This window comes from Colius striatus, chromosome 15, assembly GCF_028858725.1.
Source record: "Colius striatus isolate bColStr4 chromosome 15, bColStr4.1.hap1, whole genome shotgun sequence".
In the NCBI taxonomy this organism is placed as follows: domain Eukaryota; kingdom Metazoa; phylum Chordata; class Aves; order Coliiformes; family Coliidae; genus Colius; species Colius striatus.
The window spans coordinates 21,699,348-21,723,033 of NC_084773.1; positions in this window are offsets into that span (position 1 = coordinate 21,699,348).

The window sequence follows — 23,686 nt, forward strand, 5'->3', positions numbered from 1 at the left end:
TCTGCAGCATGATGGATTGCTTTGAACTACTTCCAAAAACCATTGGGTATGGGACTCATCTGACCAGATGGACGTTTCTCCAGCAGTCACACCAATGATGAGCCGGACTCCCCTTATGGGAGTTCATCACTGTATCAGTTTTGGCTGAACAGTGCTGCAGAAGTGCCTGCTGCATTCTGCATATACATCTGAAGATGTACACAGGGATGTGAGAAGATTTCTGCAACCCACACCTGTAACACTGCCTTAACCACTACCTCAGCTCTCAGAGGCCTGGGCACTCCCTCATGCATGTATCTGTCACTCTCCTCTTGACTTCTCGGCCTCAAGCTGAAGCTCCTCAAAATTTCTGCATACCTGCTACCCTGTATATTGCACTTTCAGCTTTGTTAAACCAAACATGCTAAAAAAATCCAAGACTTCCAAGTAAATATAATGTATTTCCTGAGGAAAAAATTAAGAGATGAAATTTAGGTAATTATTCAATTAATGAGTGTTAAGTATACAAGAGAATCTGATTTATGGGCAGTTGTTTACACAGGCAACTGCTTTAATTTGACAATATGCTCCTGGCTTCTCCCCAGACTTTGCTGTTTAATTAAAGTTAAACAGTTCAATACCCATTTAACCTACCAGCATATGCAGAATTTAACTAATACTGAAGAGGGAGGAGAACTCTATTCATTTTTAATTGTACTGTAACAACATAAAGGAGGTCACTGAAGTGCAGAACCGTGAGGTGAACTGGATTCAAAACTAACAACACGCCCAGGATCTGACAAATATGGTGGCATCAACTCTGCTCTCACAAATCGTGTCAAACAACTTCCCTTCCTTCTACAATTTACAGATATAAGAAAGGGGAAGATTAAGAGGGAAAAAAACCTGCCACCAATGGCCACCAAGTTATGACCAGATGAAGTACTTTTCAAAGTCACACCAGAAAATGCATCGGAATCAACGATCAAACCCAAACTCCCCAGTTTGCAATGTACAACAAAACGGCACGGGTGGTCTCACATACCACTTCTCATCCAAGCACAAGTACCCTGAAGTTATGCTGCAGAGAACAAACATTAATTCTGGGTAAGTGTAGTTCTCTCTACTGCCTAGATCAAGGTGCAAGCTGAAGAGTTCAGCACTGAAGCGACTCACTGAAGGTCAGACAGCAGGTCCGAAGTCGCTCTCTTCCAGCTACTCTTCAATCCATTGGGACGCTTTGAACCCAACCCTTATTTGAAATTCAAAGCTGGCAGAGTAGTATTAATAATCCCACAAGCATTTTGTTTCAACTGAGAAGAAAGGTTTCAAAGGTACTTGCATTTGCTATGAATAAATTCTTAATGTCAAACTCCTTAAATAAATATCATCCTAACTAATATTCTTCGTAAGTGAAAATTGAACCTGACACTCAGCTCAAATACTGTGGTTGTAAATTTCCCCATTGCCAGACCCTGAAAAAACAGAGCAGTCTGTTTGAATTTGTAAATGATTTGTGTCCAATACATGATTAAGAATCATGGGATTTATTTACTTTGAATTCTGTACAGCAGACCCCAGACTAGCAGACTCGCTGGGTCACGCAGCAAAGCTATCAATAAAAGTAAATTTGATCTCATGACAATGGAGCCAGCGCACGAGTCTGTGGTGCTTCTGCAGAAAATGAAGATATCAGTGAGCATGGGCATGTCTAAGTCAGAGGTTCATTCTGGCCATTCTCCAAAGTCTCTGGACAAGCCAGCACAGATCCTGAAACTGTATAGCCACGTTACCACAGCTCTGTGCTCGACCTCACAGGCCCTGCTGAGAAATGGAGATGATTACCTGCAAAGGATGGAAGGCAGCATTGTTTTTTTATGGCAGCATGGATCACATTGGCCTACCTGGAGTTTAGCAAAAGAGTCAGAACCTCACTGCATTACGTGGATGTATCTTGTGTGTCTAAGCACAACTCAGCAGGAGCCCTGAAGCATCTCCAGGTAAGAAATGTTTCCCTACATGTTTCGACTGAAGCAGTGCCACTGCTGCTGCACTAATTTACACCAGTTTAGGGTCCTCTCTGGACAATCAGGGTCAGGATGACAACAGTGCACATCAGTACAGGATCAAGTCTTGAACTGTGGAACCTGCAATCAATCTGCATCCAGGGGCTTCTCAGACTGGGCACAGAAGGCTCAATGTGAGGTGCATCGGTCTCACTGTACCAGCACTGCAGAATTGCCACTAAGTGTCCAGAGACTTGCAACCCCTTAAAAAGGTCTGCATTCCTACTTAGACACACATACAAGAAGTAATAACAAGGCTACTGCATCTGAAACAACCTAAAAGAGCTGCAAAGCTTGGGAAGGAGGAATGAGAGATGCTATCAAAACTGCTGAGCCAGCTGAAGAACAAGGACAAGCTTTAAGGCTTACAGTCCCATCAGACCGAAGCCTGAAAGTGCATCTGCTTTTCCAATGATGTTGGTTCCACCTAATTAAAGATACAACCTTTTCCTGCAGCTCTGCCTAGCATTCAAATAAGCAAAACTAAACAGATATGTGCTGTTCCTCTTGGAAGCTGACTTCTTAGCTAGTGTCAAGTGGAATGGCACAAACAAATCTTCTGGCAAGCCTTTGTAGTTATTTATTTGTTCAAGTACTGAAAGAAAATCATTTCCAGCGGGGTATCTCAAATGGGCAAATATGTCAGAGCTGAGTGGGAACACAAGTGCAAGGGAATCATCAAAGATTTGCTCTTCTGATACACGATAAACCCAACCATTAGGAATCTTCCATCTCGGCGCTTTCACGTGTAGCCGCACACTGAGCACAGCCGAGCCCAGCTGACAAAGGAAATGCCCTGTGTGAGACTTGCTCTCCTCTCTCAAGCAGCACCTTATTTGAAACCACGTTTTTGCAGATGCACAGAATCATGCTTCTGTCTGAAGCAGAAGGGACCTCAGCTTAGGGGTTGCCTTCAGTTGCTATTTCTACATTGAGGAATGTATCATTTGCTATAGGGATGATTCAGAACTGACTAATTACACTTCATTATCTTTAATGTTGCTAGGGTTATACACACGGAACACATTGTTCTAGTCTGCTCCTCTAACATTATCACCAAAGAGAGTCTCACTGTTACCTTCAATGGACAGAGGACGAGGGTGGTACCGACGTAAAATCCACCTACACACTTCCAATTAACAGCAACACAAGCCCAAGACACAAGGCTGTGGAGTCTGGTTCTGGCACCTTACGGTGCCTATTTCATACATTTGTTGTTGTTACTGTTTTTTTATGCCATTTGGGGATCAATCTTACAAATCCTGAACATGCTCAGTGCCTGGAGGTTACAATCCTGATCATTTCAGTATGTCAATTTCAGTCTTTTAAATGATCTGATGTTGGCTTCTGAAACCATTTGGTATCAAGGGATTTTTTTGAAGCTCTTTAAATACTGGCTTATTTACAGAAACCAGATCCATTCAAACTTCATCTCATTAAAAAAGGAATTTCACTCTTCTGTTTCAAATTCCTTTGCTCCTTTTAAGTCAAGAAGCCTCAGCCTTGCCACTTCCACTCAAGAAGCAAAGAAAGCTTTTTACTCCACAATTAAGCATCTGTTCATATCTTAAGCTATTCAGAAGCAACCCAGAGAGCCACGACAGTTTAGGTTACGTATCAGTATTTCAAGAAGCAAATCACAGAATATCTCAAGTTGGAAAGGACTGATAAGGATCACAGAGACCAACTTCCAGTAAGTGGTTAAACAAAAGGACCCCAAGGGTGATCCATCTCCTCCTGAGAAGATGATTTAAGTCTTTTCAGATTGCTCCTCCAGGTTCTCCTGTCAGGTGTCCTATCCACTGAGCTAAGGGATGACAAGTGCAGCGACAGAAGAGTGAACTTTCACACCTGCTGCTTTCTCACACGTTGGTGTTAATGAAATATTTTATTCAACATGACACAAAGGTTATTTGATTTCTCTTTCATGGTGAAAGAATATAAAAAGGTTTGAATTCAGCTTCATTTGAACATCTGCTGCTCCCTCAAACCCCACCATGGAGGCAGGCAGATAGGATTTGTCTGTTCTGCTCACGTTTTGATACAGTGAAAACGGGAGGATTATGTGAAGAAAATGAGGAAGCAGGGATTTTTCCTGTGTATATAAAGTTTGTGTCACACTTGATGGCTTCTGTGAACAACAAATGTTCATAATACTGTGAGTCTGAGAAGAAATTCCTTTTTAGCTCCCTGCAAATGAGGTCAATTTCTTTCTTAGGCATTTTTTGACAGGCTAATATTCATGCTCAGCTTATGTGAAAGCAATGGATGTCTAGCTTGTCACGAGTCCTGTTTTTTCAGGTTTCTCACCAGCTAAACTGAGCCCCCTGGGAAGGCAGCTTCCTCTCCTCACTGCCTATCCCAGGCCACTGCAGCAGTGCACAAAATTACACAGGTAAGAGAACACAGAGTCCATCTCCTGTCTGGCCAGCTACAACCTCAGTGCTGATGTGGGAAATACGCTCATGTGTGTTGAGGACAACTTTCCCTCTCTGCACCAGAGAAGGGTGTGAGTCAGACAGACACAAGCAGTGAACATCCACACCTGTGCCTATCAGCAGAACAGCTCTGCAGCTCTGCCACGCCAGTGAGAAGCAGCAATTTCTCCCTGCTCTGTGCATACGTCAGGTATTTTGTTTTACTTGTAGAGGTACCCCTCTGCAGTCAACACTGAGGTCACATCAGTGCTTCCAGCCTGCTTCCTCACTCTGAGAGACAAGCTTGTTTACAGCAGTTCATCTCTTGCCTTCCCCAGCACTTCCAACACCATCACATCTTCATTTACATTTTCTTTCCTTTATTTCCACAAAGACAGACAAGTACACAAACCTGCTGGTGTCAACACTTCCAACTACTGTAAACATTTACAGTTTGTTTGGTACAGTACCCCTACAAACACTTCACAGTTCCTACATTGGTAGTTGATTCTCTCAAGTTTTGCCAGCACCAACTGAGAAGTCAGCTTGGGGTTTGGGGTGTGGGTTTTTCTAAACCTTACATTTTTCCCCTTTCTCCAGATTATCCTTCCTCTTTTCTATCCTAATAGCAACAGAATAGGACTTTACAGATAATAGGTACAAAACAAGTTATCCCGTGCTACACTTGTTAATGTAATACTCGTCTCTGGACACAGCAATGATGCTATTTGTTTCATTCGCTATCTTTGTAATTAAATTGGAAATTGATAATCAAACTCTTACCAGCATTCTCTCAGGTTTGTAGAGCTACCTCCATCACAGCTCCTCAGAAATTACCACCTATGAACTTCTGACTTTTTTTATTCCTCTAGGAGTGGAGCTGCCATCCAAACAGGCACAAAAGGTTTTCCAGCAAAGACACCACCAGTGCTAGACACAATCTAAGTGTTACCAATAGGTACACAACACAGCTAGAGAATGTTGTGGAGCACACAGGAATCCTTTATGACAGCTCAGCCTCCAGGGAAGATTTCTGCTGTAAAAACCTTATTTTAATCAGGCAGTAAAAGAGACAATAGATTCCCCTGCTGCTCAGCTAAGCTTCTTCTCCTACCACCTTCCACAAACTGCACAACAGCTGCATCTCTTCTGGTGCTAAATTCTTGCTCCTTCAGAATGAGCCCTGCACACAGCAGTGGCACATGGGGAAAGGGAGCAGCACAGGGTATGGACCCCTACCACATGCTTCTGCCTGCGGCCCCATGGCATGTGGCTCTGCCACCCACCGTGGCACGAGCATCAGCCAAGGGTGACTCTGGGACCAGGCACTGCAGCAACAACACTTCAAAAATAGTCAGATTCAGGGCTTTTATGTACAACAGTACTTCAATTAACCCATTTATCACAACTGAGATTTGAAGTAGCCATTTCCAGTAGTAATCTAAACAGAGAAATCTACTCCGAGAGGACAGAAAGAAGAGCTCTAAGACATTCTGACATCCCTTTGGTGTAACACCTGACCTACCATGCCTGTACTGGTCAAAAAACATAAATCAGTTTCCATCCAAAGCTACTGAACACATAAAAATGTAAAGAATAATCAAAAGTAAATGTATCAGCCCCCCTGTATGAGTGGCTCTTCCAGCTCGGTTATGTCAGATCATCTTGTTGCTTTTACTCCTTGGTATTGTCACACAGGAACCACACTATCAATTGCTTTTGTAGAGTTAATAAATCGTCATTTTCCTGTGCCACCCTCTTCCAAACAGTGTATGTGTTCTATACGCCAGAGACATAAAAAGGTCCCTAAGGCAGCAAGAAACTACTCTGATGTCTTTGAGTGTTACGGATGGGCCCGGTGGGAGGCTTAGTGCAGCTGAGAGAAATAAACTGCCACGCAAGCAACGAGCCCCCTGAGCCAGCCAGGTCTCAGCTGCTGCAGAAGGTAACGATGACAAGGATGGCAATATTGATGCTTGCCAGAGACTGTCTGCAAGCCTGTACGACATAAAAACATGCCAGCAGGAAAATGATGTCTCGAGATAAAATGACTCTTCAAGTGCAGGACGCAAAAGAAGCACAGACTTTTACTGGCAATTAGACAAAAGCACCACCAGTCACTTTTCTAGGGGCCTTTTGCTTCTGCTTCACCTCAGGACACATCCCATCCATTCTTCTTTCTCCTAGTTTAGTACATGAACAGGAGCTTCCAAGACCTGTAGTTTTAAGGAGCTACAGCCATCTCTCAGTCTATGGCAGTGGGACACAGAACCAGCTGGGTCTCATGAAGTGCACAGAGTATTGTGAAATTAATTGCATGCTGCTGTTTTTTGTAATTTGTATTCAAGGGGCTCTTTCAGAAGCTTCAGACAGCTTGTTCCTTTGTCAAGGTGCCAAAAAATCGCAGTGCTTCTCTGTGAACTTCTACCTTTCTGATCAAAAGGCATCTCACCATTTGTGCAAAATATCAGGTTCCCACTCCCACTTATTAAAACAAAATGCAGAGTCTTAGCTAAGCTCGCCTCCCCGGTGGAAATGAAGCTATGCCACCCAAGGTCACAACTTCACTTATTTACATCTCTTTTCTATACATTCTCTAAGATGTCTATGGCAGAAATCCCAGTGTTCTGGCACCCACTGAGTGCTCCAGGTCTATCAGCCTCACCACACTAGCAAAGGTGCAGGACTCGGATGCACCTGGAAAAAAATGACTTGTCCTGTGCATGGCAGCCTTGCTGAGGTACAGACCCCATGTGTATCCCCACGGCAGGCCTTACGGAGAAAGATCTTAATAGATCTCAAAACTCTATCCACACTGAACTAACAAGCCACTTCGCCCTTCACCTTGCAGAAATAGGATTTAACTTCCAGCTTGCAGCATTTTCAAGTAGCCCAACACATCAAACAAATGACCCAGAGAGCTGAAAACTGATTTATGATTGGGTTGAAAGCAAATTTTTCACAGAATCCCCTCGTGACTCCCCCAGTTCCCACATCCAGGAAAGATCCCTCAGCACTACAGCCACTCTGGGCTTTCCAGCAAGGGATGAGGTCTGATCTCTCCTATCACAGCCAGATTGTTAAAGCACAGAGATCCTCCTTTTGCTTCCCAGTCCTGGGGTTGTGATTTAAGCAGAGCTGGACGCTACCTTTGCAAGAAGAACGTGTGCAGCCCCAGCACACTGACAGGTCATTTCAACACAGCTGTTTGCACGATGCACAGTGCTGGAAGCAACAGCATCTCAACTGCTTTTCCCCTCTCTGCTTAGCAAGTACTCTTTGCTGTGTGTTTCACTGTGCCAGGTAGGCACACCTGGCTACTTACCCCAAAGGAGCTGACAAACAGCACCACACTCAAGTGTCTATTGCGCTGCACTTGATCAGGAGCTTATACCAGTAACGGTTTGTTGGCTGTAAAGGGAGCAGCACTGCAAAATAAATCAGACTCTCTGAAACAAGAGAGCTGGTGCTGGGAAAAGGGTGGAAGGGGAGTTTATGAGGGGCCTTTCTGCAGTGCCCTGATCCCTAGGAAAGTTGCCTTAGTCTGAACTATGGGAGGACTCCAGAACCCATCCTGCTCCCATCTGTTCTGCCCAACATCACGTGCTCATACAAGCTGCACCCAGCTTCAGAGGAAATGACACTTTCACACAATTGTAGCTGGCAGAACGTTCCTCTGGTAGATACATACGCTCATGTTATCACAACAATAAAATCACAGTTTTAATCTCACAGAATGGGTTGGGTTGGAAGGGAACTTTAACGAGCCCCTACTCCACCCTTTTGTGATTCTTCTCACTTTACTATTTTCAATTGGTATGAAAACAAGAAAGTCAGACACTTCCAAATCTAACATGCACATCTATGTGTGTGTTTAACTTTACGTAATCTCATCCTCTCCTCAACTCCCTTTTGCTCTGACTAAAACAAACTCCTTACCCACTTCCCAAGGGAAGCTCATTAATGAGAATACAGCTCTCACTACAGAGTACAGCCTCAGGCACCAGTGGGCAAGAAATGGGCCCATTTTTTCAAAGAGGGAAAGAAGCAGACCTCAGGAACGTCCCACAATGTTTCCAAACACATACACCCTCCTGCTAATTTACAGCCTGCTGTACATAATCTGTCTAAAACCAGAGGACTCGGTGCTAACGTTTTCTTCTCACTACAAGAGAAAAAAAAGGACTACCACCATAACACGAGGAAACCCAATAAAATGCATGTATCTAGTATTACTGTGCATTTTCATATTCCTATAAACTATTCTCCCCATTTTTATTTCACATGATTTTACAGTGATGCATAAAGGGAAGGATTCCTCAGTTCTTAGGGACAGTAAAACCCAGGGAGGCTCTGCCAGCACTACACTCTTTTGCTCATGTATTACACACAGGCATATGGAGGAAAAGGAAGATATGACCTGCCTGAAAGAAAAACAAACATGTCAGGTAAAACTGAGAACTTATTCCTCTGTTCCAGCCAGGTAACCCATTAGATCGTGCTGTACCTATTGGTCATCTGTTCTGGCCCTGACTTCTGTAACTTACACAGGCAAGAGAACACAAGTGTAAATGTGAGGAGTCAACTATTAAAGTCTAACCATGCAGTGTACCTCCATCACCTCCCTTAAGAAAGTAGAAACAGACTTTCCTGTTGTATCTGTTTACAGGAGTTTAGCTGAGGAAAACTTTTACTGTCAGTTATTAAAGTGAACTGCCAGGGATCAGAGGCTGCAAGCACACCCAAGCACACATTGACATTTGTGTCAGGGATTCTTCTCCCTCTTCCTCCTGCCAGTCAGGACTTCTATGCTCTGCTCAGGAGGAGTATATTTCTTCTTCCCAGAGCCATAATGACAATTTCTATGCAGAAAAGTCTAGAAATAATTTAAGTTGTGTCAGACAGGGGAGCACAAAACTCTGATATGAGAAATCAGAGAGGCTGAGCATCTCTGTGACCCTGCTCTGCTCCAGTGGAGGATCTCCACACCTCCGCTGCTGTCAGCTGGAAAGGCCTTCCAGTGTGGTTTAAGGAAGCTGAAAGTATCAGCCTCAGTAAAATGTGTCAATGGGCATAAGCATGAAAACAGGAAAAAAAAGAAACGAATAAACCTCTATGTCACTAATGACACAGATGTGAAATCCCAGGCTGCATGTAGAGCCACACAAGTTGAAAAATAAAAAAGCCCTGGCTAAGAGTCATCTTAAGAAAACCATTTCATTAAAACTTCAACCAGCTGTTTGCATTTCACCACACGAATAAAGCAAACTGGGTTATAGGATCTTCTGGAGGCTGAGGAATTTCCTACCATTTCCCAAGAGATGCGAAGGCACCCAAATCCTTCCTGAGCTCTGAAAGCTTCCAGTGAAAGTCAAGGGATGGGAGGCAGAAAGCATGTCACCAGCAAAGCTAGTTCTTCATGATTCAAACACCACTGTTTTTTTTCTAATGAAATAACTAGTTCAATAATTAGCTACTAAAAGTAACAGGTCCCAGTGTTCACAATTTGACTCTAGCCTCAGTTTCCATTTCTATGGCCATCTGATTACTCCTACCACCAGTTATATTTAAATACAGCAACAGTTCCAAAAACAATCTCTTTAGAGGAAAATGCCATGTTTTCAAAGACATGCTGAAGTAAGTCACATGTAAAAAGAAATTCTGGGGTAGAAAACTGTCCTACAAAAACAAGCACGTGCTTGTTTTATAGCAATTCATTCCAGAATCCATTGCCACGGCCAAGAGCAAGATCAATATCCCATCAGTGAAGATTGCCTCGGCACTTGGTGAAGGTTATAACCCACTGCTGACACATGAGCACTGGCCCAGAGACTGCCTCATTTCACTCCCAGAATCTGGCAGAGAAAAATCTCAACCTGGTAGAAACCTTCTCAGATTCAGTTAATTATCACATTTTATGGAGAATCTCACACCTGTTCAGCACTTCACATGCCCAGCATACCTCAAACCAAACTCCAGAACCTTTACTGCTACGTTACCCTCTTACTTCATTTTCTGTAATTAATTTTGTAGCTTCCCTGTTGAGAAACTGCCTATCTGACTGTGTTACTGCATGCATCTCAGAAGGGCTAAGCTGTCTGTTCCAGTCTATTCCCTCATAGCTCTGCTCAGCTGCACCTGAAGTTTTAATGCAGCAATAACAACCCTCTGCTCAGAGCCACCCCTTTCCCACACCCCTTACTTTTTAAATTGACAGAGGGAGAGGAAGAATTATCCCTGCTTGATATCCCAGTTGCAGATGACAAACTGAAAGTGCAATGAGAAATCTTACAGTTTAAGAAATGAGGAGGAATATTTAGGGAAGTGATAGGAAGCTGGCTTTGATTTACTAAGGTAACTGCGTGTTCCATGGCTAAGCCAGAGACCTGGAAACAAACCCAAAGCCAAGAACAGCAACACCACCAAGCTCCAGCCACTCACTGGCAGTCACACACAGAGGCCCTGGGGCAGGGGATCTGCAGCATGCTCAGCCAGCTGGAAAACACAGGCAAGTGTATTGTGGAATAAACTGTCTGAAACATAGGTAACAGAAAATCAGGAGGAAATGTAAGACGTCTGTTAGAGCATTACAAGCCTGGCATTAATTTAGAAGTGACATGGAAGTGAAAAGGCAAAGGAAAGTCAGGTGTCATAGAGAGATCTGGTCTGATCAAGGCTCTGCAATGTATTTCCAGACCCGCACCAAAAATACTGGGAAAGCACTTTGCTACATACGACAAAAAAGATTGCAGCAATTTCAGACACCAGCAACACAAATTACAGACCTGAAAGAGAGAACCACAGTGATACCTGAGAACTCAATAGAGGAAAAATCTGTAGGAGGATATAGAGAAATTAACAGATAATATGGAGGAAGAGACTACTGAGTTTAAGAGCTAGAAAATGTTTGCTGACATCATGACATTACCTGCAAGTCCAAATACAACCAGGCAAAAGCTCTAGCATATGTCCAGTAATTACATAGCTGGCTATAAAACAAAGAGACGTTGATTGATCAAATAAATCTTTCCATGCTCTCTGATTTCTAAGGGCCAATTTAATCCCAAACATTTCCTTTCAAGCAAGTTGTACCAAGAATTAGTTCTGTCCCTCTAATCCCAGGTGAAGCTTGAGGCTCCGAGGCCCAGGGGTTACTGTTTAACATCGTTTAACATTACCAAGCTCCCCGCTAAACATACGCTTTTGCTGGCGGCACGTTCCTGGGCAAAGGCAAGCTGTGCTCAGCCCGCAGCCCGCCGGTGTGCGGGAGCAGCACGGCTCCGGCAGCCCCGAGTCTGCAGCAGGAGCAGAGGCTGCAGCACAAGAGCTTTCCCTGCTCTGCCGAAGCTCTGCAGCTCCCCCTGTTGAAATCAAAGCTCAGGAACAAAAAAAACCCAAATAATCCCCGAGAAGTTTCATGTCAAAGTTCAGAACTAACTATTCTTGATTGCAGGATAAGAAACAGTGCATAATGAATGCAGCGGCTCCCAAATTACAGTGTGTTAAGTGTTCTAACGACAGCACCACACACAAGTGTTTATTGTGCTGCACTTGATCAGGAGCTTATACCATTAATAATGGTTTGTTGGCTGCAAAGGGAGCAGCACTGCAAAATAAACCCACAAAATATGGTAGCTGTGACTACCATAAAGGTGGAATTTATCCAAACTGAAAGCAGATGCTGCCCAAGCCAGCCCTTGGCTATGGAGATGCTCAACAGGTTCCTTGAAAGAGACAAAGAAAGCAGGTCACAGGAAAGTCGTCCTTAGACCCAACCAGTTTCTCTCCTTTTTCAAAACAGAACACTTTTGCTTTCCTTACATGACTTCTCTCATTTGCAAGCCTTTGTCCCTTGCTGTATGGTTCAGCACAGAGATCAAACACTTCAATATTACTCAAAAAACAGCTATTTTTCAAAAAGATAGTTTTCAGCAATTTTCAACACCATTTTTGATCCCCAGGTTACCAATGGGGTGCAACAGAGGCAGGGGAAGGCACTGAGAAAATGTATGTTGTCTGAAATGTCCATGGGAACAATTTCCCTCACCTAGTTCTAAGCAGTAAGAACTTAGTTGGGTCTTATGCATAACACAGGCCCCACAATTCTGAGACTACTTAGTAGAGAGAGACTTACTTCTAGTCTCTTCAAACTTAAAGCTGTTATCCTGCTCTCTTCAGAGAAACCGTGTACTAAGCACAATGTGAATAGGTATTTAATCTCTGCTATTTGGATATAATTATCCCTGCTCCTTTGTGACAATGGACAAAGCTTTTCAGGGCTTTGTCTTTGGTTATCACAGAAGAATCAAAGACTAAGAGCAAAAAGATAAATCAACAGATGGATGGTAATATTGACAGCCCCAAACCCTGAAAAATCATCAGTCATTCTCTGTAAGGATCACGGAGTTTGAATTGCATTTTAATTGCTTTGTGAGCTTCTGAAGTGCCTTTAGGACATACTTAAAGCTCTTCACGCTATCTGGTTACAAGGAGAAATGCTAACTATTATAAGATCAATGATAAAACTGGGAACATTGAAAAAGTATAGAGTTTGCATGTCTGATGCTTTGTTCTCATACCAGAGACAAGAATCTTCTCTCTTCCCTCACAATTTAACAGTTTACACAAGCCTAGGCTCACATTTGTATTTTTAAACCTCCAACATTTGGATTAGAAATGAGACAAAACCCAATTTTCCCCTCGGTTATTAACTGGACAGAAGGAGTGCTGGCTGCAGAACTCAGGGGAGCAGGTTTTCCCAAAACTCTGATGCTTTTCTGACCATCTTAAGCTGACAAAAAGCTTTTCTGGAGCTTGATGTTACTTTCTCTTTCAGTAATCTTTACACTTAATGAGTATATTAGTATTTACTCATACAATTAATAAATTCTTAGGTGATAGAATAAGTTCTTAGGTGATAAAGTTGTCAGAATTGAGATCAGAAGCTAAAAACATACAAGCTGTATTAGACAGCCCCTGCCCCTAAAAGACAGCATCGTACCACAAAGGTCTCAGTCAATAAAAGACAAGGAAACGGGAGATCAATGACATAAATAACTTCATCCCAAAACTCAGAAACAGTTTTTCTTCTCATATGAGCCCAATCTGTTTTCCCTCACTCCACTGAAGAGTTTCTGCTCCCAAAAGCAAGACGCACTGCAGCTCCTGACCCCCACTGTCCCTCCTCAGAGGTTTGTGTCTCTTGGAGAGGCAGCCTGCACCTCCCACAGTGTCTGTCTCCATAGGTCAACCTCCTCTCCACTCTGCCTTAGGGTGATTACACAAAATATCCAAACCAAGTTGCATTTCTCATTAAATATACATCAAGTATAAATAAAAATGCATTAACTTCCACCTATCAGGCTGTTTATTTCCTTCACGCAGCCTTCAAGAGCTGTACCTTGCAAAATAGAAACTGGAATTGAGAATTGTTTGAGTTCATGTGGAAATGTTCAGCTATGCACATCTGTTTGTGTAAAAAACATTGGTATGAACAGTAATACAAAGGCAACACACTGTTAAGCTATTAACTTGTTCTGGAAATTCAGTTACATGAGATATACAACACGAGGTCATAGAGAGGAAGAAACTACAATCCCCCCTTAAAGTAAAACCAAATCCAACAACTTGGTGACACATTCTGCAGAGAAAAGGTAAACATTTTCCATTTGCTCAAATCATTGTCTTCATCTGCAGAGATCCAAAGGGTTTTGTGTCCAAGCTACTGAAGTATTCAAACAGGTCCCAACTCCTTCTCAAGGTCTAAGTGATGTTGTTATTCAGGGGTAAATTCAGTGTTTACAGTGTTCCATTAATCTCCAGACAGCTGACAGAGTTAATAACATCTCGGTTGGGCAAATGGAAAAGGGAGGAAACAAAAGATTGATACCAACCACAGTGTCTTGTGTCATCAGCCTCTGCTGCAAAGACTGCGGGGTGGTTCCAGAGCAGTTTCCTGCTTTGATGACCATTTAGTCACACCGAGCAAGCAGAAATAAGCCCAGACAGCTGAAACAGCAGCACTGTTCACCCACAGCCATCCTCTGCTTCCCCTTCAGAGTGTGTCACCATCACAGAAATGTCATGAGCAACCCTGTTCATTTTTTTTAAGAAGTGACATCTTCAACAAACTGAAAGCAAAACTCATCCCCAGCCCTTGGCCTGACTGTGGAACGGCAGCCTCGGTGAGCAGGAGACTGAAAACTGGTTAAATCAATGCCCAAAAACCCAGCATTTTCTAAATAAAGCTTTTAATTGCTGACCTTTTGAAATCAGGCCTCTATAGAGGTTGTCTACACTGGACAAAGGGAAGAGAAACTGCATCAGGAGTGTTTGCTTGGCTGGCTGGGTTATAGCCAAAAATAGCTGGTTTCAGTAACTAACTGTTCACCTGTTTACAGAGCCCCTCGAGTCCTGCACAAACACCATCCAGCAGATGTGCTCTGGGAAGCTCATGCAGGTCACGAAACAAGCAGTACCTTGAGGAAACTTTGCATGACAGGCTTTAACACAGTTCCTGTGATGACGGAAGTAAATTTCCTGTAGATTCCCCAGTATTAGAGGTGTAGTTACCCAAACAAATTTGCAACACTGTTGCAACGCCTATCTAAATATTGACAAAGATTTAATACAATGTTTCTTCTCTTCCTAACATTTGAAATACATTTAGAACAACAAACAAAACACAGACAACAGAAAACAAACACATAGCACCACCTGAAGTACCAAAATCATCTCAATCTACTTCCACAGTTTTGGCAGTTGTGTTAAGTATATTAAATTAAACCCAAACAGCTTTGGCTTCTGCAGGTTAGACAATGGAAAAAAGATGATACTCAAGTTTTTTCACCTCAAGCACACTAAAAGATAAATGTAGATTCTTTTTAAACATAATCAATTATAGATGATGCCTGCAACTGAGGGAGGTTCATTCAAAGATCACTGACGGAGTGGTGTCACATCACTGCTCTGCCTCAGCCTCCATGCTAGATATACCATTGTCAAACTTAATTGCAGTTACTTGAAGTGAAACAAATGCATTAAAACATGCTGCCATGTTATGTTAACAGAGTCAAAAGTTGTACAGTGTCATTCCATTGCATTGCATCTTAAACTGATTTAATGTTGTGTAAGACAACATGGTAAATTAGTAAACAAGAAATAACAAGCCTGTCTACCTGATGTCAACTTAGTTTGCAAATCAAGATCATTATATGTAGAAGAAAACATCTTCCCTCACCATTGACTGTTTAAGAGTGCTTTTCTGCATACATGACCACAGTATTGCTCTAGCATTTGCATTTCTCATGACCTTGCTAATAGCCACTGGTGCTCACTGTCCATGGTCTAGTGCCACCTGTGCTCAGGCAGATATGTGTCAGGGACCCTCTTCTCAGGCAGTGCAACCACAGCAGAAGGCTGAGCCCAAACTCAATCCCAGCTGACAGTGACTCTCCTGAGGTGTTCCAGCACACAGGTTTTTCCAAACAAGAGAGATAACTGGCAAATCCACCTTCCCCAGTATTCCAAGAAAACAGAACCTTTGAGTTTTCAGAGATGCTCTGAAAATTGAGGGGAAAACCCAGAGTGGGATATGCTCCCTCCTGGAAACAAGGTTTGGCATTCTAAATGTCCTTATATCCCTGACTCTGCATTACACAGACCTGGCAGGTCTCCGAGGTGAAACACAGGAGTGAGTTGTCAGACCCTGCTACAATCAGGCTTAAGGCTGCTGCACCTTAATCTGATTATGGGCATAAAATAACATGCAGGCCTCTATGTCATGTGGTCTCACCTTTGACTCCTACAATGCAGGGCAGAGCAGCAGTGTAGCAGTATTTTGACGGTGATCCACAGCTTGCAGACAAGAATATTTTAAGTAGTACAAGCACAATCCCACTGAGCATGGGTATTGATCCTCGTCTCTCTTTCTTTCACCCCTTCACTTGTAAAGCTGACAGTTTTGTTCCATCTCCATTTTCCATGGAGAACGTCAGAGGAGTTAAATCAGTATGCAGGGTAGGGAGACAAAGGCCAATATCATAATACCTACTAGAAGCCAGGTAGGGAGACATAGAACCTAACAATGAGGGATTAAATCTAAAAGCAAAGCAATCTCTCCAAACTGGGAGAATACCATGCTGCAGAAGGCCAAAACAAGTGCTTGAAGCTGCATTTCAAATCCATGGGTGGCTGTTGACTCAAAACAGTGTTTTGAGAATAGAAAAGATTATCCTCAAATGATTAAACTGATTTCGGGCAAGATCCTTCTGGCACACCTGTGAGAAGCTGTTAGACCCCACAGCAAACACTAGCCTCTCAGATGAGATGAGAAAGAGAAGCACTCTCCACCCCAGCTGTGATTAGGACTCACACACCAGCAATTTTTGGCACTTACCTCACTCTGTGTCAAACAGGGCTTGAAATTCAAAATCCAACTCCCCAGCAGCTTGGAGCCAAAAGCAGGAAACGAGTGGGCGAGGACTTGCACTACTGGAAAATCATCAGTCTGCTGTAAATTCTCTGAGCAAAGTAGTTTCTTCAACTCAAGAGCGTGCTTGGTGGCTGCTGTCGGATGGCTCTGATGCACCAGACCTCGGTGCACATGGAGACTGGCAGACTGAAGCTCAATAAGCTTCAGTAAGGAGAACACCCTGTGTTTCAAAGCCAAAATGCCAAAGCCAAGGCAAGTTCAGTCCGACTGCTCCATTTTCTTCCAGATGGGAGCTTTCGTTTGGCCTCCTCCATCGAGTTGCCATCAGCATCTTTAAAATTCAATTAGAAACAAAGATCAAGCTGTAAGATAAGTACAGAACAGTCCCTACTATTTGCCTTTTTTCAGCTAACAGTTCTGTCACTGTAGAGTCAGACTACTTAAATAGGTTTTTAATCTTGCAGGCCTTTGAAGACTTTAGGTCACACAGAGAACAACTGTAGCAGACTGAAAGTTTTGGCAGTTATAATTATCTGTTGGGGTTTCTCTTACAGATAATTATATGAGATTCTCTCTTCAGTTCAACTAATTAACACAACTTCCTTCATCCATTAATGTCACTGATACTCTGGCCTTGGTCCTGCAAGGGGTGTCCCCGTAGACATGGAGAAGCAGAGGAAATCAGAAGGGTCCTGTTATCTTTAAATGCCTTGCAAAAGCTCTAAGACTCCTGTTACTTTCAGAACTGATTGCCTAACCACTTTGGTTCCAGGCCAAGACAGCAATTAAGTGCACACTGCTATTTAAAAGCATAGGAATAACCAGAACGAAATGAAACAAACCAACCTGGTAATCTAAGAAGTACAAAAGCAGAGCTGTGTCTTGGACACAGCTACTTTTCATCTCAATGCAGAGAAACTGTATTTCATATTCTACAGATCACATAGCATCAAAGTCTGAAGTCCAAATCTAGTAATGAACAGCCAGTGGAGGTTTCCTTTGAGTTTCTATGGAAGCAGTTCTTTCAATTTTATTTGTGAAACTGGCTAAACCCACGACTCAGACTCCTTTACTGGAAGACTTAACAGCCATAGATACTGTAGTCTAAGGACAAGCACTACTGTGTTGAATGGCCATGACAAGCCATTAAATGAGGCAACTATATTAGGAAAATATGTCTGCTATTTTATTAGCTGTTCTGAGGCAGACATGATGATCTGAGGCTCGAAAATTTATACAGACAGTATATTTTATTAGATCAACTCCAAAAAAACCCGAAGACAAGATCTCAGACACAAAAGCCATGAAGACAGCTGTCCCCATTACAGCAGCCAGTCTAATAAAATGTATTACCTCTTACCATAAAGCTCCCCTCTCTGTAATTTGTGTCATTGATAACGCAAAAACTTTAAGTGACTTCTGCTTTTTAATTTATTTTCTTCTCTTCTGAGGAGTAGTTACAACCCAGCTATGCACAAACCCCTGCACACAGGAGGCTTCTGGAGCACATCAGTCATGAGCCTGGCGCTGGTGCTGCCCCCGGCTGCCTCAGCAGGAGGATGCCGTTGCCTCTGGGGTGGGATGATCAGCACATGGCTGCTCTGGTCCTGTGACTCCCCACAGCTCAGTCTCTTGCCACCAGAAAAGGATGTAAATATCCTACTCATTTCAAGAGAGCTGCACCCTAAAATCTCTCGTTGCAATTCCTGAATTTGTTTGTTCCTTCCCATAGGTGTACTGTCAAGACACGTCACCCTCACACGCTGTGTAATAACCTCTCCCCTGACAGGGGATGTGTATCTTGCTCAGCCGTGTCCAAGATTCCCTTAAAAATACCCTCTGTGACCTTGATGCAGATTTAATCTGTCACTGTACACTGAGTTTAGCTCCAGCCTTGCCTTTTCGCAGCCCTGTCCTAAAAAAGTCAACTAGATATCTTTTCATTCATTTGCAACATATTGAGTGACCTTGGCAATAGTCTAATCTATCCTGGCAGATTCAAGATAGAGAAAACAAGCAATAGAGACAGACCTGCTGGTTTCTGCTATTGATCAGTGACTTGAGTGAAAGCTCATTATGAGCAGCAGGAACACATCAGGTACAAGTTCTCCTACAGAACAGCAGCAAGTGAGATGAAGAAACTCCCAACCAAAGAAAGGATGGTTGTGCTTTTGCTTTGGGGTTGGGATATGGCTGTGAAAAGGAAGGAAAGGGCAAGGTGAGAAAGAAGGCACAGGCAATACTTCACATGCAGTGAGGCTGTGCATCAGGAACTCCCAAACAACTAAACAGTATGTTTACTTGGATTAAAAAAGTTACAAACCATTCATTTTCAAACTGTTACACTGCCAAACTTCACAACAAAAAAAGGGCAAACTCTTAAGAAAATACTGTTTCTTAGTGTATTTATATACACTAGGATAATATCAAGTGATATATATACACATACACTCTCAGTAATATATTACTTAGACTGTTCCTCCTGCTACTCATAGAAACTCAAATGGAGTAAATAACACAAGAGCAGTCAAATGAGCTCCTATTATTTTACTGGTAGTCAGTGTACAACTCAGAAACTTACTGATACAACTGAATAGTGCTGCCTTGCCTTAAGACAGGTCTTTTTTTTAGCTCAAGACAATTACTCTGCTCTATCTGCCCAAGCACATGTACTGTGACCTAGTGCATCTCCCCCAGCGCTGCAGTCCCAGCTCATGCTTTGTCTTCAGCCACACTCGCATTTCTCACTGGCACTGCACTCTCCTATTATGTCTTAAGATTTGTAAAATACAACCTCCTCTTACTGCATGTTGGCTTATCCTCCAACCTCCACAGGTCAAACCCGTGTCAAAATTTCACATAAGTATCAGATGGTAAGCTGAGCTAGATGATAAGGAAAATCTCCAGCACCCAGCTGTGAAGAGGCATGCAGGATGCTGAAGGATGTTTACTGCTTACAGACTTCACACCAGGTGAAAATATCACAGTGTGGGAACAGACAATAGAATAATTGACAATAACTAAGAGCAGGCACACACAGGGAGAGGGAAATGACAGCACAGGACAAATCCTACATGGGAAATCTGGTTTCTTTCACATTCCTCACTTCTAGATATTTAACTCCAGCTCAATTTGTTGTGCCTGCATGCTCTCATTTAAAGGGTCTGTTGGGTCAAAGGCAGACTCAGTCATCCTCCCTTCATTCACACACCAAAAAAAGGCAAAGACCTTCTAGATAAAAATTAGGCAGAGTAAGACATCAGAAGGAGAAAAATCACATATCAGAACTCTGGGGAGAGAGCCAAGCAAGTGAGTGAAGAGTCATGTACTGTGTGCAGCTGATCCAGCCCAGTAAATGTCAGCTTCACTGAAGGTCACTGGCTGTATTGATTCCTCCACTTTAATGTAGGCAATTCTGTAAAGCAACTCTTTTCATGATGGACCAGACAGTGGAACAATTTAGCACACTGACAGAGGGAGGGGAGAGGGACAGAGAGCAAAATATGTGCTGTTTAACTCACTATTATATATGGATAGAAATGACATCAGACCCTAAACACATTCATATATGGTAGAACAAAATGCATTACTGACTCCCAGTGCAATCAAACAAATAACTCTCTAACATAGACGCACATATAGATATAAAACCAAGATTATCCCCATCCTTGCAGACGGAGAAAACCCAGCTGGATAATACTCTGAGCTACCTAGCTTGAAAAGGAAAAAGGAAAAGGAAGAGGAATGGAAGAGGAAGAAGGAATAAGGAAAAAAAAGGCCTGGAAATTAATGCTATTTTAATGATTTTTAGAAGCCTGAGCAAAAAAAAAGCCCTACAGGTTTGCTCATGTCTTTCCATACATTTAATTCTTACTTTACATCTTTCTTTTAAAGCACCACTACTGCATAACCAGTAAATAACTTAAAAACCCTGAACCAAACAGGAGCAACATGAACATAAAACAGTGTTCTCAAGGCACCAATAGGCTCGGGTTACATTGACAGCTGTGCTTGAGAGACCCGAGGTAATTGAATTTTCAGCAAAGGGCACCTATCAGTGTTTGGCCTGTCTGGATTTAAGCTAGAGTTCATCAAACACTTCGAGAATCAGTGGCAGAGACATAATTCTAAAGCTACCTGATCAGAAATAGAGTATCCATAACTAAGGAAAAGTTATAGATAAGGAAAAGTCTCTTCAGGAGGGATGCTCCTTCCTGCAAATAAGTAACTTGACATTCAGTAAAACTGGCTTTCTTTTTCCCCTTAAGAAGCTTTAAAACAAGAGATAAAAAGTCTGGTTTTCCTTTTTCCTTTCCTTGCAGCTCAAGGCAGGGATCAACAGTACAGACTGGGGCTGGGCAGAGACTGAGGAGCCCTGCCCTGGGCTCCCTCAGCCATCTCCCTGCCACACTGCGGGAGCTGCTCAGCAACTTGCTCCAAATGGGGCACCTCTAAAACACCCACCCCCACTGCACTGCTGAGCCTGCAAGGCCTTCACACAGGTTTTTACTTGTTCATTTTTGCTGTTGGGAAAGGCAGATGGGGTCACAGGACTGATCTTAAACTAAAACAGATCGGTTGAACAGAAAAATGAATATTGCTCTACACACAACCTATGGCCAGCCCTCACCAAGGCCTCCTGGTTTGCAGGAGCAGTTTTCTATCTGACCATACTGTCCCTAAATAATACCTTCCACTATTGCAGAATAGTCCTTTAGGCCTTGACACATCAACACAGTAAAGCACATCCTCAGCTTTAGCCTGATCTCACTGTGAAACATTAAGGCACCTCTGGTTCGGCTGGAACTCTGAATACACTCTATATAATGACTAAACTAGTAGTGAAAATGTATACAGTGTAGGAGGACTGAATAAAGCAATTTCTGTGTGTCTGTTAAGAAAAGCTTCAAAAGCTTTGCTTTGATGCAAAGTGTTAATATTTTCCATAAAATATTTATAAAGTGGTACACAATATTTATAAAAGAATAGAAATGTATCTTTACAGACAGCTTAGAAACTCTCAGTGCTGGGTTTAACAGCAGCAGAGTGACCCTCTGCTTCAGAGAACTTTGCATCCTTTTGCATAATTTCATCGACGTGGTAGGCTTTTTATCACATTTTATAGGATGACTTCAGAAAGCTTCCCAAAGGTTATAAAATTATACTAAATCTGGCAGAGCCTTTTCACCACAGAGAGAAGAGGGGCACATCTCTTCTTATAAACATTTACCAGATTCATTTTATGTTCTCATAAATAAAGTTTCCTCAGAAACATTCAGAGTTTTATACAACAGTTACAAACTGTTCACCAAATCCCAGATAACCTGTTCAAAAAAGGACAGATCTGTGGTCTCAATATCCAGCTGTAATGTCTAAAGGAAGTGCAGCCCAGCTGAGGCAATGCACAGCACGTGCACTGCCTCCAGCTCCCTTCACCGCTGCCCTGGGTGCCACCTGCGCTGCTCTCTGTCCCCACTACATCCACTGCAGGGATGCTGATGCCTGCAACTTTTACACAGCCTAATTCCACTCTGTTTTGAAGGTCACAGTAGCTCCCAAGTCGGCCTTCATTGCACCCTTGGTTCAGGGTAGCTTCACTCTGCGGGGATCCCAGCAAGGTGGGTCTGCTTTTCACAGGATGCCCTCAGTGCCTGTTACAGGTACGGGACCACACACTGAAACAAGGGCAACAGCAGCACCTGTGAAGTCCCGACTTGCTTCAGATCTGCCACAGAAATGTGAACAGAAGGCTTAGCCCCAAAGGCTCCAACTTCTAATTATTATAACAGGAGAGATGGCGTTGTTTGGAGCTCCTGCTCAGGTGATGTGTCAAATGCAATCGACATTTGAGAAAAGTTGCTGGGAGAAAACTGCACCATATATCGACTGCAGAGGCCACTTTTACCTGTGTGTTGATACTAATACAATCATAAGTCAGTTAATTTAAATTGTCCTTATTATTATTGGATTAGCACAGTGAAAGCATTATGGTCCCTCAATCTTTTATTCCTACAGGCCATATATCCTTTCCAGCATAAAGGTCTATTTCCTTTTGGAATCATGGACTGCTCTGCTAAATAACAGAAAAGGTCAGCTTTAAAATTAAAGCAATACTTTTCCTGGGCTATTCCTGTTCAGTGAATATGGCCATATTTCTTCAGCACATTAGTATTATTGGATTTCTAAATCACATTTCAGTAGCTGACTAAAAACACATGCAAAAAATCCAATATTAGTAACACTGCAAATATTGAATGAACCCTTTAAAATGAGTCAACACCGCAAGAACATTTTATTTAAACACAGCACATGTGAAAGAAGCACTCTGGATACTTATTAATCATGTGATAAGTACTAAAAATCTGAAACATTCAGTCACTTCCATAAAGGTCTTCCTATTGGGCTCATATGAATAAAACTGTCACACCATCACCAAAAGCAAGTCTCAAATATTTCACCAGCCCATCACACTGATACAAAGCAGCATCAGCTAGAGTTAAGGCACCATTGCACCTCAGAAAACTGGGAAGAGCGAGCTACAGGAGTTCTAGGAAATTCAGTGACTGTCTACTCCAGTATCTAACTCTCCTCCTGCTTCCAAAGTTTTTGTTGACAGCTGATACACATCTTCTCTTGCAGCATACACTTATGTTCTCTTCTATTCCCAGGGTACTTAACAAATACCTGATTGCCATCCCTACTGTCACACAAGTGTGCACACAGACATGAGAAATGAAGAATGGTTGACTGAAATTCTGCATATGCAACATTTAACATAAGTGTGAGCTCTA